This window comes from Oncorhynchus nerka, linkage group LG21 (genome assembly GCF_034236695.1).
Source record: "Oncorhynchus nerka isolate Pitt River linkage group LG21, Oner_Uvic_2.0, whole genome shotgun sequence".
In the NCBI taxonomy this organism is placed as follows: domain Eukaryota; kingdom Metazoa; phylum Chordata; class Actinopteri; order Salmoniformes; family Salmonidae; genus Oncorhynchus; species Oncorhynchus nerka.
The window spans coordinates 17,762,665-17,779,407 of record NC_088416.1 but is presented as its reverse complement, the minus strand read 5'-3'; the positions used below and the strand labels follow the sequence as shown (position 1 = coordinate 17,779,407).

General features: G+C 41.2%; 1 pseudogene; it reads left to right on the top strand.

Annotated features, from left to right (window-relative positions):
- The first annotated feature begins 6,844 nt into the window (after positions 1-6,844).
- On the top strand, positions 6,845-16,343 carry LOC135563643 (EEIG family member 2-like; annotated as a pseudogene).
- Positions 16,344-16,743: the final 400 nt, after the last annotated feature.

Genomic DNA, 16,743 nt, shown 5'->3' with positions numbered 1-16,743 from the left:
CACACTACTGAGCCTCATTTTGACTTGTTTTTAAGGACATTACATCAACGTTGGATCAGCCTGTAGTGTGGTTTTCCACTTTAATTTTGAGTGTGACTCCAAATCCAGACCTCCATGGGTTGATAAATTTGATTTCCATTGATAATTTTTGTTTGATTTTGTTGTCAGCACATTCAACTATGTAAAGAAAAAAGTATTTAATAAGAATATTTCATTCATTCAAATCTAGGATGTGTTATTTTAGTGTTCCCTCAATTTTTTTGAGCAGTGTATATATAATCAAAGTGACTATTTACCAGTTTTGCACTCATTCTCAGTATGTTTTTGTTTCTTTTGGGGAATGTATTTTGTCCGGCATCTTGTAAACACTGTCAGCAGCATCTCAAGTTGTCTACTTGAGCTTACTGCGTTCTGGGGTAGTTTGCTTCACGACTCGATCACACCGATAGCGTTATTGCGCAAAATGGTCCGCAGCATCATCTGGATATGTGTGCAACAAAAGTTCAACATTCACCTTCTGCTACCATTTCTGTCAAGCCGTCTACGCATACATTTTGATGCGTACGTTCTTACATCTTATGCACCACACAGAATGCACAGGAACTGCCTCTCCAACGCGAACACAGCGTTTGATTGGAAATTAATGTACTTCTGGTGTGCCAAAATGCATTGACGCTATCAGTGTGATCGAGGCATCAGGCCATTGGCCTGTGCCGCGTGTCGTGGAAATTTCCTGTATTTACCAAATCATGAGAACAAACCACACACAAGTCAGAGTTAGTTATCACAAAGTCCATCTTTAATTATATGAGCTCCATCACAACCCTGTGACTCTCAGATGAATTCAGTGTCTATCAATGAATTCTCTGAGAGTCCCTTACACATTGCAACTGAGATCCTTTATAGCAAAGGATATAGCCAGACAGCATAGGCACAATTTATCGTTCAGCTTTGTCTACTAAACTATGTTATTTTCTCAAACATTTACTGGCACACAGACATTGTGGAGCCAAGAGATCCACGCTTGACCTCTCCCCTCTCTCCGGCCCACGTAACTTAGTCTTGACAGAGACCAGATGACTGCAAACCCCGCCACAGTATTATACAAAAACATTCTGATGAGAAGTAACTTACAAACATATGATGAATATAAAACATCTTACCTATGTTACCAACTAATTCTGAATATTCCCCAAGACGCGAGAGGGCGGAGTTAGCCATTTCAGAGAGTTGTGAATGTGCTGCTTAAAGGCAAATCTGGGGGACACAGCCGAACATAATGAACAAACCACTGTTCATGATTCCACTCATTTGCAAAGAGGCAGGCGCGATTAGAACTCAGTCAGATCAACATAAGCATTCTGAGCTTTGATCAACGCTCTGACTGATATTTAGATAGTGACCCGTAAATTATTTTCTTTATTGTGTACAAAATATATATTTCAAATTAGAAAAACAATCCAGATACCTGTGTCCTCCATATATACACTGAACAAAAATGTAAATGCAACATCCAACAATTTCAAAGATAATATAAGGAAATCTGTCGATTGACACATTCATTAGGCCCAAATCTATGGATTTCACATGACTGCTAATACAGATATGGAACTGTTGGTCACAGATACATATAAAATAAAGGTAGGGGTGTGGATAAGAACCAGTCAGTATCTGTTGGGAACACTATTTGCCTCATGCAGCACGACATCGCCTTCTTATAGACTTGATCATGCTGTTGATTGTGAAACACGCCATCATACATGTCGATCCAGAGCATCCTAAACAGGCTCAATGGGTGACATGTCTGGTGAGTATGCAGGCCATGGAAGAACTGGGACATTTCCAGCTTCCAGAAACTGTGTAGAGATCCTTGAGACATGGGGCTGTGAAATATCATGCTGAAACATGAGGTAATGGTGGTGGATAAATGGCATCACAATGGGCCACAGGATCTCGTCACGGTATCTCTGTGCATTCAAATTACCATCGATTAAAATGCAATTGTGTTTGTTGTCCGTAGCTTATGCCTGCCCACACATATCATAACCCCACTGCCACCATGGGGCACATTGTTGACATCAGCAAATTGCTCGCCCACGTGACGCCATATATGCTATCTGCCCAGTTCAGTTGAAACCGGGATATATCCATGAGGTGCACACTTCTCCAGCATGCAAGTGGCCATCGAAGGTGAGCATTTGCAGCAGGAAGTTGAGTGCCGTCTGGTACCCGTGACTGCGGTAGATGGAACTGCATTAACCCCCTGAAGTTGGACGCCCGAACTGCGGTCAGGGCAAGAATATGGTGATGACGAAGAGCATGCAGATTACATTCCCTGAGATGGGTTTTGACAGTTTGTGCAGAAATTATTCAGTTGTGCCAACCCACAGTTTCATCTGCTGTCTCGGTGTCTGGTCTCCGAGGATCCTGCAGGTGAAGAAGCCGGGTGTGGAGGTCCTGGACTGGCATGGTTACACGTGGTCTGTGTTTTGTGAAGCCGGTTAGTACACCCAGTAAAATAGTACTTGGGGGGTGGGAGCTCCTACTGGGGAAAAATCGCTTTGAAGCAGCACACAACTCGGAATTCCAAGATGGAAACAATGGCATCTTTCTAGAGTTCCGACTTGAAGATCACTGACGTCATTTTTTTCCTCTGAGGTCCCAGTTATCTTTAAAGCACCAACTGCCTGATTGTTGACTGATGACATTCGTGCTCACTGATACACAAATCAATGTAGTTATCTATTATATTGACTCATGTAACATGTCTAACAAAGAGATGGTAGTGACTTGAAATAGTAGTTTATTGTGTCTGCATTTTTTTGTAGTCAGATGATGCTGTATCTGTCCTTCCCTGTGACCATGTTCTGGATCTCCAACCAAGCAGAGTATTTTGAAGAATATATTGTGAAGAGGAAGGTTAGTGTTGTCTTATCTTGATTGATTGGTTGATTTGATTAATTTATTTTATTTCATGATTAAAAGTACATAGAACTAAGGTTGCTTCAGCCGGAGACAACAGTTGCTACATGCATAACAATTGTTGAGGCTAATACATAATACAGTCCAACGGGTTATTAGGCTCTGGTTCATTCTTTCAGTACTTTAAACTTTGTTTAGGCTACACATTATTATATCGTGTAGACAGTCTGAAAATGTTGACAGTACTCTCTGACAAACTAAAGCTAATTCTGACATTTTGTGTGACCATGTCATAAGTAGTTTTTATCTGATGATCATTAATGTTAAACTTTTACTTTCCTCTTTCATGGTGATCTTTTCTACAAGCTTCAGAGGGAGATTTTCCCACCTGATGAGAAGATGCATGTGAGTGTGTAAATAATGTCATGTTATCATGCCAACATATCAAATCACATTTTATTTGTTACATGTGCCGGATACAACCGGTGTAGACCTTATAGTGAAATGCTTTTACAAGCCCTTAAAACTTCTTAGGGATCAAATCCCAAATTGATTTGACAACAGCCAGTGAAATGGCAGGGCGCCAAATTCAAACAACAGAAATCTCATAATTAAAATTCCCCAAGCATACAATTATTATACACCATTTTAAAGATAAACTTCTTGTTAATCCAACCACAGTGTCCGATTTCAAAAAGGCTTTATAGCGAAAGCATACCATGCGATTATGTTAGGTCAGTGCCTAGTCACAAAAAAACATACAACCATTTTCCAGCCGAAGAGAGGAGTCACAAAAAGCAGAAATAGAGAGAAGATTTATCACTAACCTTTGGCCATCTTCATCAGATGGCACTCACAGGACTTCATGTTACACAATACATGTATGTTTTTTTCGATAAAGTTCAGATTTATATCCAAAAATCTTAGTTTACATTGGCGCGTAATGTTCAGTAATGTTTTGCCTCAAACATCCGGTGAATTTGCAGAGAGCCACATCAATTTACAGAAATACTCATCATAAACTTTGATGAAAGATACAAGTGTTATACATAGGATTAAAGATACACTTCTCCTTAAAGCAACCGCTGTGTCAGATTTCAAAAAAGCTTTACGGCAAAAGCATACCATGCAATAATCCGAGTACAGCGCTCACCCACCAAAACAAGCCATACAGATATCTGCCAAGTTGTGGAGTCAACTAAAGTCAGAAATAGCGTTATAAATATTCACTTACCTTTGATGATCTTCATCGGAATGCACTTCCAGGAATCCCAGTTCCACAATAAATGTTAGATAAAGTACATCTTTATGTCCAAATACCTCCTTTTTTGTTCGCACGTTTAGTTCACTAATCCAAATGCACAAAGCGTAGGCACTAAGTCCAGACAAAGTCAAAGTTCCATTAAAGTTCGTAGAAACATCTCAAACAATGTATATAATACATTTTTAGGATGTTTTTTTAATCATAAATCTTCAATAATATTCCAACTGGACAATTCCGTTGTCATTAGAAAGGAAAGGGCTCACGGCCACGCACGTTAAACAACTCATGGCTTTCAGTTGAGCCACTTACTCCGAATAGTCTTATTCTCTCCCCTTTCACAATAGAAGCATGAAACAACTTTCTAAAGACTGTTGACAACTAATGGAAGCCTTAGGAAGTCCAATCTGACCCCATTTACACTGGATATTGGATAGGCAATCACTTGAAAACCAACAAACCTCAGATTTCCCACTTCCTGGTTGGATTTTTCTCAGGTTTTTCGCCTGCCATATGAATTCTGTTATACTCACAGACCTCATTCAAACAGTTTTAGAAACTTCAGTGTTTTCTATCCAAATCTACTAATATGCATATCCTAGCTTCTGGGCCTGAGTAGCAAGCAGTTTACTCTGGGCACACTTTTCATCCGGACGTGAAAATACTGCCCCCTAGCCCAAAGAGGTTGTTTAACCAACAATGCAGTTTAAAGAAATACCCCCCAAGAATAAGAAATAAAAGTAACACATTTTCTCTTAAGTTAGGAACAATGAAGTATGACGAATATCAATGCCTACTAATAGTGATACTTTTGGAGGGTAAAGATTTGAGATTAAAGGAATATCCCACTCCCAATACAATTGAACATAATATTTTGAGTAGAATATCCCTTATGGCTGCAATCCCCCTATCAGGATAAGTGTCATCAACAACCGCTGAATAGCATAGCGCTACATACAATGAATATTACTATAAATATTTATATTCATGAAATCACAAGTGCAATATAGGAAAACACAGCTTAGCCTTTTGTTAATCCACCTGTCGTGTCAGATTTTTCACGCGATAAAACATTAAGTACACTTAGCATCAGGTAGCTCGGTCACGAAAATCAGAAAAGCAATCAAATTAATCGTTTACCTTTGATCTTCGGATGTTTTCACTCACTCAGTTACACAACATATGTTCTGTTTGTTCTATAAAGAATATTTTTATATCCAAAATACCTCCGTTTGTTTGTCGCGTTATGTTCAGAAATGCACAGGAAAGAGCGGTCACAACAACGCAGACAAATTCCAAATAGTTTCCATAATGTCCACAGAAACATGTCAAACGTTTTTTTATAATCAATCGATAATACATCAACCGCAAATGTCTTTCACAGTAGGAGAGGGGAAAACAATGGCTGTCCAAATTCTGTTGCGCAAGCAAAACTCATGTTGACGCGATGTTATCATTCTGGCTAATTTTTCAAAATAAAAGCCTGAAACTATGTCTGAAGACTGACACCTTGAGGAAGCGATAGGAAAAGGAATCTGGTTCATATCCCTTTAAATCCAGCAAAGGAAGGCTATGGAACATGGAGTTTTCAAAATAGAAGCCACTTCCTGTTTTGATTTTCCTCAGGGTTTCACCTGCAATATCAGTTCTGTTATACTCACAGACAATATTTTGACAGTTTTGGAAACTTTAGAGTGTTTTCTATCCAATACTAATAATAAAATGCATATATTAGCAACTGAGACTGAGGAGCTGGCCGTTTTACAATGGGCACCTTTTCATCCAAGCTACTCAATACTGCCCCTGCAGCCGTATGAAGTTAAGAACTGTTTAGATGGTGGAGGATCGAAGGACAGAGGATGTTGTATTTGTTATCAATGTCTCTGCCCTCATAATCGAAAATCTATCAATAAAGTTTAAAATTAACTGTTTTGATTGACAGTGGTCGATTATGACTGAACGATCTGTGTTACAGAGGAAAGAGCTGGAAGACTTCAAAGAGCGGATGCGAGACCGGAAGGAGCGGCGGCTACTGAAACGGATGACCTTTGATGAGACTGAGAAGGAGTGAGGAGGACAGTTCAGAGAAAAAATCAGAGTAGGACGATGCCCAATCAGAAGCCTTGTTGTTCCACAGGAGGGGGGAGCAAGTCTCACTGTCAGGCCTGTGGACTGGAACATGTGTAAAGCCCTGAAAGAAATTGATTAAAAACAATCCCCTGGCCCCTCCACCTAGCTACAGACATCATTGCTCCCCCTTAACATGTATTTTTAACCTTACGCTTGATGTTAAGGAAATCACCAAGTTATGGAAATCTGATTTTGTACTGCCTCTTTTGAAAGGTGGAGATCCCCCGCTACTTGACAACTCTCGACCCATATCAAAATATGACCTGGTCTAGAATATGAGTCTGGTCTAGAAACAGTATGATGTCACAAAGCCCCTGTGTTGTGATTTGGACCATGCTGTGACATGTCATTTTATTGCTGAGTCGTGTTCAGTTGGGAGAAAATGTTTTGAATCTGGCAGGTACTACCTGAAATCATCCATGAAATCATCGTAAAATGGTGTGCTCTAATGAACACAACCCTGCATGTCGTCATCTATTGTATCTGCCCTCTAGTAAGTCAAATTGTATAGGTGCCTCTGGAAACGGGACTATGGAGGATAGTAGGCGGTTGGCAGCTTGCCTGCATACCCGCACAGTGCTCGGGAAACACTTCTGGATGCACAACTTCTCTGTCTCCCTACTCTTGGATGAGCTGGGAAATGTGTCACGAGTCACTGTTGATTTTTCTGCAAAGTTTTCTTGCTTGATGGCTCCTTTACTGAGGAATCTCCAAGGTGAGCATGGAGGGTGGTACAGCAGAAATATGGTGTTGTCACCAACTCTAGAGTGCAAGGGAGCTTGTAGTTGAATCTGTCAACTCTCCTCGATTCCTCATGTCCTCTTGCCTCCTGAAAACATCAGAGGGAAGCAAGGACAGACAGCATTTGAGGCGAACATCCAAGATTTGAAGAACGACTTAAAATTCAACCAAAGTTACAGAAATACTATTATCAAATTGTGTGTGTAATCCGCAGACTGGAAGTCCAGCACCACTCAGTCCAATGGGGGAAGATGTTTGAATTTGATTGACAAAACAGCTTGTCTGGAGTCCTGGACGACTACATGTATAGACATAGACTGTCAGTTCGTAAGGTTAGCTAACTTATCATAAATAAGAGGCTTTGCCTTAAAACTGTATATTTGTCCCAAATGGCACCCTATTCCCTATATAGTGCACGACATGGGGAATAGGGTACCATTTAGGATAAAGATATGACAATTGTTGCTCAGTGGAGTAAAATGAGATAAAATCCCACATCTGAACTCAGCAAAAAAAAGAAACGTCCTTTTTTCAAGACCCTGTCTTAAAAAAGATAATTCATAGAAATCCAAGTCACTTCACAGATTTTCATTGTAAAGGGTTTAAACACTGTTTTCCATGCTTGTGCAATGAACCATAAACAATTCATGAACATCCACCTGTGGAACGGTCGTTAAGACACTAACAGCTTACAGACGGTAGGCAATTAAGGTCACAGTTATGAAAACTTAGGACACTAAAGAGGCCTTTCTACTGACTCTGAAAAACGCAAAAAGAAAGATGCCCAGTGTCCCTGCTCATCTGCGTGAACGTGCCTTAGGCATGTTGCAAGGAGGCATGAGGACTGCAGATGTGGCCAGGGCAATCAATTGCAATGTCCGTCCTGTGAGATGCCTAAGACAGCGCTACAGGGAGACAGGACGGACAGCTGATTGTCCTCGCAGTGGCAGACCACGTGTAACAACACCTGCACAGGATCGGTACATTCGAACATCACACCTGCGGGACAGGTACAGGATGGCAACAACAACTGCCTAAGTTACACCAGGAATGCACAATCCCTCCATCAGTGCTCAGACTGTCCGCAATAGGCTGAAAGAGGCTGGACTGAGGGCTTGTAGGCCTGTTGTAAGGCAGGTCCTCACCAGACATCACCGGCAACAACATCGCCTATGGGCACAAACCCAGTGTCTTCGTCCTCGGCTCTGTCTCCCTCTCCAGTGGCCTCTACCTCGTGTTCGGATCCTCGGAGCTCCCAGCCATGTGGCTGCCTGAGAGATCGGCCCATTCAACAACACCTGCTGTCATCAAAGGCAACTCTATGGTGAGAAACTCGGTCCCCAAGGCAAAAAAATGGCCAATAATTTCAGGTCCAGTACCATCGTGTGTGAAAGATTCAGCGGACTGCTGGCATTACACATCTTGCTAAAAGACTTGCTAGAGTCACTTTTATTGATAACTTCTGGAAACAGAAGATACTCTATCGGAATGACAGAGTCCATCCAAATCATCTTGGCTCCTGTCCACGCATTCAAGGCTGCGTTGAAACAATTATTAGTAAATGTTTTTTATTTTTTTATTTAACTAGGCAAATCAGTTAAGAACAAATTCTTATTTACAATGATGGCCTAGGAACAGTGAGTTAACTGCCTTGTTCAGGGGCAGAACGACAGATTTTTACCTTGTCAGCTCAAGGATTCGATCTAGCAACCTTGCGATTACTGGCCCAACACTCTAAACACTAGTCCCATAAATGATCCAAGACCAGCTCAGTTAATCCCTACCATTGTGACAATGAGTCATCATAATGCTGAATCAAATGTACATGATATTTGGGGCATTGGCAAACACAATGTAAGTAATTTAAATTTATGAACCCCTAATTGCACCGAATACATATGTTTATCCTACAGCTATTGTAAGCAGTAATCATGAGCCTATAAACCAGAGTTACACTGTTAGCACTGAGGCGGTGTGCAATAGTAGGAAGACCACTTTATGCAGCTCATCCTGCAATATCAGCTCCATTGTAAATAACATGAGTAAGTCTACTTCTGATAAGCTTCCTAGTAAAGCATTAAAAACAATCAAGCAACTCAGAAAAGTGCTACAAATAGCCCATATTAACATATGTAGCCGAAGAAACAAGGTCCATGAAGTCAATAACTTGCTTGTAAAACAGATGACATTCATATTCTGACTATCTCTGAAACTCACTTAGATAATACCTTTGATGATACAGTGGTAGAAATACATGGTTATAACATCTACCGAAAAGACAGAAATGCCAACGGAGGCGGTGTTGTGGTCTATATTCAGAACCACATTCCTGTAAAGTTTAGCGACGATCTAATGTTAAATACTGTTGAAGTAATATGGCTACAGGTTCATCTGCCTCACCTAAAGCCCATTCTTGTGGGAAGCTGCTATATACCACCAAGTGCTAACAGTCAGTATCTGGATAATATGTGTGAAATGCTTGATAATGTATGTGATATCAACAGAGAAGTATATTTTCTGGGTGATTTAAATATTGACTGGCTATCATCAAGCTGCCCACTCTTCAAACTGTAACCAGTGCCTGCACCCTGGATCAGGTTGTCAGTTAACCTACCAGGGTAGTTACAAACAGCACAGGAATTAAATCATCAACATGTATTGATCTCATCTTTACTAACGCTGCAAATGTATGCTTTAAAGCAGTATCCAAGTCCATAAGATGTAGTGATCACAAAATAATAGCCATATCTAGGAAAACCAAAGCTCCAAAGCCTGGGCCTAATATAGTGTATAAGAGGAACATACTGCAAATTAAGAAATCATGTGACAAAACAAAATAAAAATAAACTAAGCTATGAAACAAAGATAAATTATTTAAAGAATGATAGTAAAAAGCTTTGGGGCACCTGAAATGAAATGTTTGGGGAAAAAAGCCAACTCGGCTCCTTCATTCATTGAATCAGATGGCTCATTCATCACAAAGACCACTGATATTGCCAACTACATTAATTAATCAAATCAAATCAAATTTATTTATATAGCCCTTCGTACATCAGCTGATATCTCAAAGTGCTGTACAGAAACCCAGCCTAAAACCCCAAATAGCAAGCAATGCAGGTGTAGAAGCACGGTGGCTAGGAAAAACTCCCTAGAAAGGCCAAAACCTAGGAAGAAACCTAGAGAGGAACCAGGCTATGTGGGGTGGCCAGTCCTCTTCTGGCTGTGCCGGGTGGAGATTATAACAGAACATGGCCAAGATGTTCAAATGTTCATAAATGACGAGCATGGTCAAATAATAATAATCACAGGCAGAACAGTTGAAACTGGAGCAGCAGCACGGCCAGGTGGACTGGGGACAGCAAGGAGTCATCATGTCCGGTAGTCCTGAGGGAAGGTCCTAGGGCTCAGGTCCTCCGAGAGAGAGAAAGAAAGAGAGAAATAGAGAATTAGAGAGAGCATACTTAAATTCACACAGGACACCGGATAGGACAGGAGAAGTACTCCAGATATAACAAACTGACCCTAGCCCCCCGACACATAAACTACTGCAGCATAAATACTGGATGCTGAGACAGAAGGGGTCAGGAGACACTGTGGACCCATCCGATGACACCCCCGGACAGGGCCAAACAGGAAGGAAAAACCCCCCACCCACTTTGCCAACGCACAGCCCCCACACCACTAGAAGGATATCTTCAACCACCAAATTACCATCCTGAAAAGATCTCCGCCACGGCACAACCCAAGGGGGGGCGCCAACCCAGACAGGAAGATCACATCAGTGACTCAACCCACTCAAGTGACGCACCCCTCCTAGGGACGGTATGAAAGAGCCCTAGTAAGCCAGTGACTCAGCCCCTGTAATAGGGTTAGAGGCAGAGAATCCCAGTGGAAAGAGGGGAACCGGCCAGGCAGAGACAGCAAGGGCGGTTCGTTGCTCCAGAACCTTTCCGTTCACCTTCACACTCCTGGGCCAGACTACACTCAATCATATGACCCACTTAAGAGATGAGTCTTCAGTAAAGACTTAAAGGTTGAGACCGAGTTTGCGTCTCTCGAATGGGTAGGCAGACCATTCCATAAAAATGGAGCTCTATAGGAGAAAGCCCTGCCTCCAGCTGTTTGCTTAGAAATTCTAGGGACAATTAGGAGGCCTGCGTCTTGTGACCGTAGCGTACGTGTAGGTATGTACGGCAGGACCAAATCAGAGTGATAGGTAGGAGCAAGCCCATGTAATGCTTTGTAGGTTAGCAGTAAAACCTTGAAATCAGCCCTTGCCTTGACAGGAAGCCAGTGTAGGGAGGCTAGCACTGGAGTAATATGATCAAATATTTTGGTTCTAGTCAGGATTCTGGCAGCCATATTTAGCACTAACTGAAGTTTATTTAGTGCTTTATCCGGGTAGCCGGAAAGTAGAGCATTGCAGTAGTCTAACCTAGAAGTGACAAAAGCATGGATACATTTTTCTGCATCATTTTTGGACAGAAAGTTTCTGATTTTTGCAATGTTACGTAGATGGGAAAAAAGCTGTCCTTGAAACAGTCTTGATATGTTCTTCAAAAGAGAGATCAGGGTCCAGAGTAACGCTGAGGTCCTTCGCAGTTCTATTTGAGACGACTGTACAACCATTAAGATTAATTTTCAGATTCAACAGAAGATCTCTTTGTTTCTTGGGACCTAGAACAAGCATCTCTGTTTTGTCCGAGCTTAAAAGTAGAAAGTTTGCAGCCATCCACTTCCTTATGTCTGAAACACATGCTTCTAGCGAGGGCAATTTTGGGGCTTCACCATGTTTCATTGAAATGTACAGCTGTGTGTCATCCGCATAGCAGTGAAAGTTAACATGTTTTCGAATGACATCCCCAAGAGGTAAAATATATAGTGAAAACAATAGTGGTCCTAGTACGGAACCTTGAGGAACACCGAAATTTACAGTTGATTTGTCAGAGGACAAACCATTCACAGAGACAAACTAAACCCGGCCAGAACTTGTCCGTATAGACCAATTTGGGTTTCCAATCTCTCCAAAAGAATGTGGTGATCAAATGGTATCAAAAGCAGCACTAAGGTCTAGGAGCACGAGGACCGATGCAGAAACTCGGTCTGATGCCATTAAAAGGTCATTTACCACCTTCACAAGTGCAGTCTCAGTGCTATGATGGGGTCTAAAACCAGACTGAAGCATTTCGTACATTGTTTGTCTTCAGGAAGGCAGTGAGTTGCTGCTCAACTGCCTTTTCAAAACATTTTGAGAGGAATGGAAGATTCGATATAGGCTGATAGTTTTTTATATTTTCTGGGTCAAGGTTTGGCTTTTTTAAGAGAGGCTTTATTACTGCCACTTTTAGTGAGTTTGGTACACATCCGATGTAGGGCCAAGCACAGGAAGCAGCTCTTTCAGTAGTTTAGTTGGAATAGGGTCCAGTATGCAGCTTGAAGGTTTAGAGGCCATGATTATTTTCATCATTGTGTCAAGAGATATAGTACTAAAACACTTGAGTGTCTCTCTTGATCCTAGGTCCTGGCAGAGTTGTGCAGACTCAGGACAACTGAGCTTTGAAGGAATACGCAGATTTAAAGAGGAGTCCGTAATTTGCTTTCTAATAATCATGATCTTTTCCTCAAAGAAGTTCATGAATTTATTACTGCTGAAGTGAAAACCATCCTCTCTTGGGGAATGCTGCTTTTTAGTTAGCTTTGCGACAGTATCAAAAAGGAATTGTGGATTGTTCTTTATTTTCTTAAATTAAGTTGGAAAAATAGGATGATCGAGCAGCAGTAAGGGCTCTTCGATACTGCACGGTACTGTCTTTCCAAGCTAGTCTGAAGACTTCCAGTTTGGTGTGGCGCCATTTCCGTTCCAATTTTCTGGAAGCTTGCTTCAGAGCTCGGGTATTTTCTGTATACCAGGGAGCTAGTTTCTTATGAGAAATGTTTTTGTTTTTAGGGGTGCAACTGCATCTAGGGTATTGCGCAAAGTTTAAATTGAGTTCCTCAGTTAGGTGGTTAACTGATTTTTGTCCTCTGGCGTCCTTGGGTAGACAGAGGGAGTCTGGAAGGACATCAAGGAATCTTTGTGTTGTCTGTGAATTTATAGCATGACTTTTGATGTTCCTTGGTTGGCGTCTGAGCAGATTATTTGTTGCAATTGCAAACTTAATAAAATGGTGGTCCGATAGGATTATGAGGAAAAACATTAAGATCCACAACATTTATTCCATGGGACAAAACTAGGTCCAGAGTATGACTGTGACAGTGAGTAGGTCCAGAGACATGTTGGACAAAACCAACAGAGTTGATGATGGCTCCGAAAGCCTTTTGGAGTGGGTCTGTGGACTTTTCCGTGTGAATATTAAAGTCACCAAAGATTAGAATATTATCTGCTATGACTATAAGGTCCGATTGGAATTCAGGGAACTCAATGAGGAACGCTGTATATGGCCCAGGAGGCCTGTAAACAGTAGCTATAAAAAGTGATTGAGTAGGCTGCATAGATTACTTTTTCATTGGCAAGATAAGCAAACTTAGGGATGACATGCCAGCAACAAACTCTGACACTACACATGCAAGTATATCGGACCAAATTATGAAAGACAAGAATTGTACTTTTGAATTAATTAAAGTCAGTGTAGAAGAGGTAAAAAATGATTGTTGTCTATCAACAATGACAAGCCACCGGCGTCTGACAATCTGGATGGAAAATTACTGAGGATAATAGCAGATTGTCACTCCTATTTGCCACAACTTCAATTTAATCCTACTAGAGAGTGTGTGCCCTCAGGCCTGGACGGAAGCTAAAGTAATTCTGCTACCCAAGAATAGTAAAGCCCCCTTTACTGGCTCAAATAGCCGACCAATCAGCCTATTACCAAACCTTCGTAAACTTCTGGAAAAAATTGTGTTTAACCAGATACAATGCTATTTCACAGTAAACAAATTGACAACAGAACTTCAGCATGCTTATGGGGAACAAGCACAGCACTTACTCAACAAGCACAGCACTTACACAAATGACTGATGATTGGCTGAGAGAAATTGCTGATAAAATGATTGTGGGGGCTGTCTTGTTAGACTTCAGTGCAGCTTTTTACATTATTGATGATAGTCTGCTGCTGGATAAATGTATGTGTTATGGCTTTACACCCCCTGCAATAATGTGGATAAAGTTACTTGTTACTTGTCTAACTTAACACGGAGGGTGTTCTTTAATGGAAGCCTCTCAAATATAATCCAATTAGAATCAGGAATTCCCCAGGGCAGCTGTTTGGCCCCTTGCTTTTTTCAATTTTGACTAATGACATGCCACTGACTTTGAGTTAAGCTAGTGTCTATGTATGCGGATGACTCAACACTATACACATCAGCTACTACAGCGACTGAAATGACTGCAACACTCAACAAAGGGCTGCAGTTAGTTTCAGAGTGGGTGGCAAGGAATAAGTTATCCCTAAATATTTCTAAAACTAAACGCATTGTATTTGGAACAAAACACTCACTAAACCATAAAACATCAACTAAATATTGTAATAAATCATGTGGAAATTGAGCAAGTTGAGATGACTAAACTGCTTGGAGTAACCCTAGATTGTAAACTGTCATGGTCAAAACATATTGATGCAGTAGTAGCTAAGATGGGAAGATGTCTGTCTATAATAAAGCGATGCTCTGCCTTCTTAACAACACTATCAACAAGGCAGGTCCTACTGGCCCTAGTTTTGTCGCACCTTGACTAATGTTCAGTCGTGTGGTCAGGTGCCATAAAAAAGGAGTTAGGAAAATTGCAATTGGCTCAGAATAGGGCAGCATGGCTGGCCCTTGGATGTACACAGAGAGCTAATATTAGTAATATGCATGTCAATCTCTCCTGGCTAAAAGTGGAGGGGAGATTGACTTCATCACTACATTTATTTATGAGAGGTACTGACATGTTGAATGCACTGATCTGTCTGTCTAATCTACTGGCACACAGCTCCGACACCCATGCATACCACAAGAGGCCTCTTCACAGTCCCCAAGTCCAGAACAGACTATGGGAGGCACACAGTACTACATAGAGCCATGACTACATGGAACTCTATTCCACATCAATTTTTAAAATGTATTTAATTTAACTAGGCAAGTCAGTTTAAGAACAAATTCTTATTTTCAATGACGGCCTAGGAACAGTGGGTTAACTGCCTTGTTCAGGGGCAGAACGACAGATTTTTACCTTGTCAGCTTGGGATTCGATCTTGCAACCTTTCGGTTACAAGTCCAACCACGAGGCTACCTGCCACCCCAAGTAATTGACGCAAGCAGTAAAATTTGATTTAAAAAACAGATAAAAAAACACCTTATGGAACAGCGGGGACTGTGAAGCAACACAAACATTAGCACAGACACATGCACATACACACACAATAACATACGCACTATACGCACATGGATTTAGTACTGTAGATATGTGGTAGTGGTGGAGTAGGGGCCGGAGGGCACACAGTGTGTTGTGAAATCTGTGAATGCATTGTAATGTTTTTAAAATTGTATAAACTGCCTTAATTTTGCTGGACCCCAGCAAGAGTATCTGCTGATTTGGATCCAAATCAGTGAGAGATGCCACCCACTCTGAAACTGCTTGCTTACACTTATCCAGACGCTTTAGATTGGCAGACATGGAAGGTATAGATGCATGATGGTTGTTTTTTCAGTAGGGAATCACTTTTTCTCACACCTTCAGTAATAATATCTCCCCAATTTCCATGTTATTTGTATTAGGTGGGTCGACCTCAACCTGTCTGAGTATTCAGGCTCTGGGTATGTGACCCAACACTGCCTCCTAGAGGGATATGTGAACAAGGGCAACAAGCTGGACAACAAAGTGAACCCCACAATGTATTTCAGATTCATCAGAGGACACCCTGAGAAGGCAGCTGGCGATGAAGCGGGGCATCCAGACTGGATGCCATGCCAGTCAGAACCCGGAGGCAAAGGAGAGAGTCAGAGTTGCCGGTCAGTTGACTCGGGTCAAGAAAACACGGCTGGATGGCCAGGATGTGGTTGAAAATCTCTGTCTGGAGAGCTTGTGCTCAGTATTTGAGCTCCCTCCTCCCATGGAAGGTGCTTTGAACTTGATGCTGGTTTCAAGAACACAGATTAATCCTAGCCTATGTAGGATGTAAAGCATGACATATTACTCAATATAGAATGCTAATGCTTAGTATCTATATCTATTACAGAAGCTGGACTTGCACTCTTTATTGGTCAGGATGGCACCACAACCCTTGGTGTCACTCATATACAGAACAGGTAACTAATTGGAGATGGATCTCAACTGATCCTTTAATTGCCATATGTTGGTTCTAATGTAATGAGATTCCGATTCTAAATTGGATTTCTAGTGATGATCAACAGGGACTCACTCCTATGCTGAAAGTTAAGAGAAAGTCATCATAATGAAATAAATATATTGAAATAAAGATGTTTCGCCCCCAAACCACAATAACATCTTATTTTCTTTGCTCCTACCCTATATCAGAGACCTACTGTAAATGACTATTGTTTTAATGCAAATACACTCATGAAGAATATTAATAACACTCTTCTTTGCTTATTAATTTTGAGTGCATTTGGACACGTTTCTTGCTTTGATAAACGAAGCGGACACGACCTAGGTGTTATGATGATTATGTCAGCCAGTTAAAAAGTTGCAG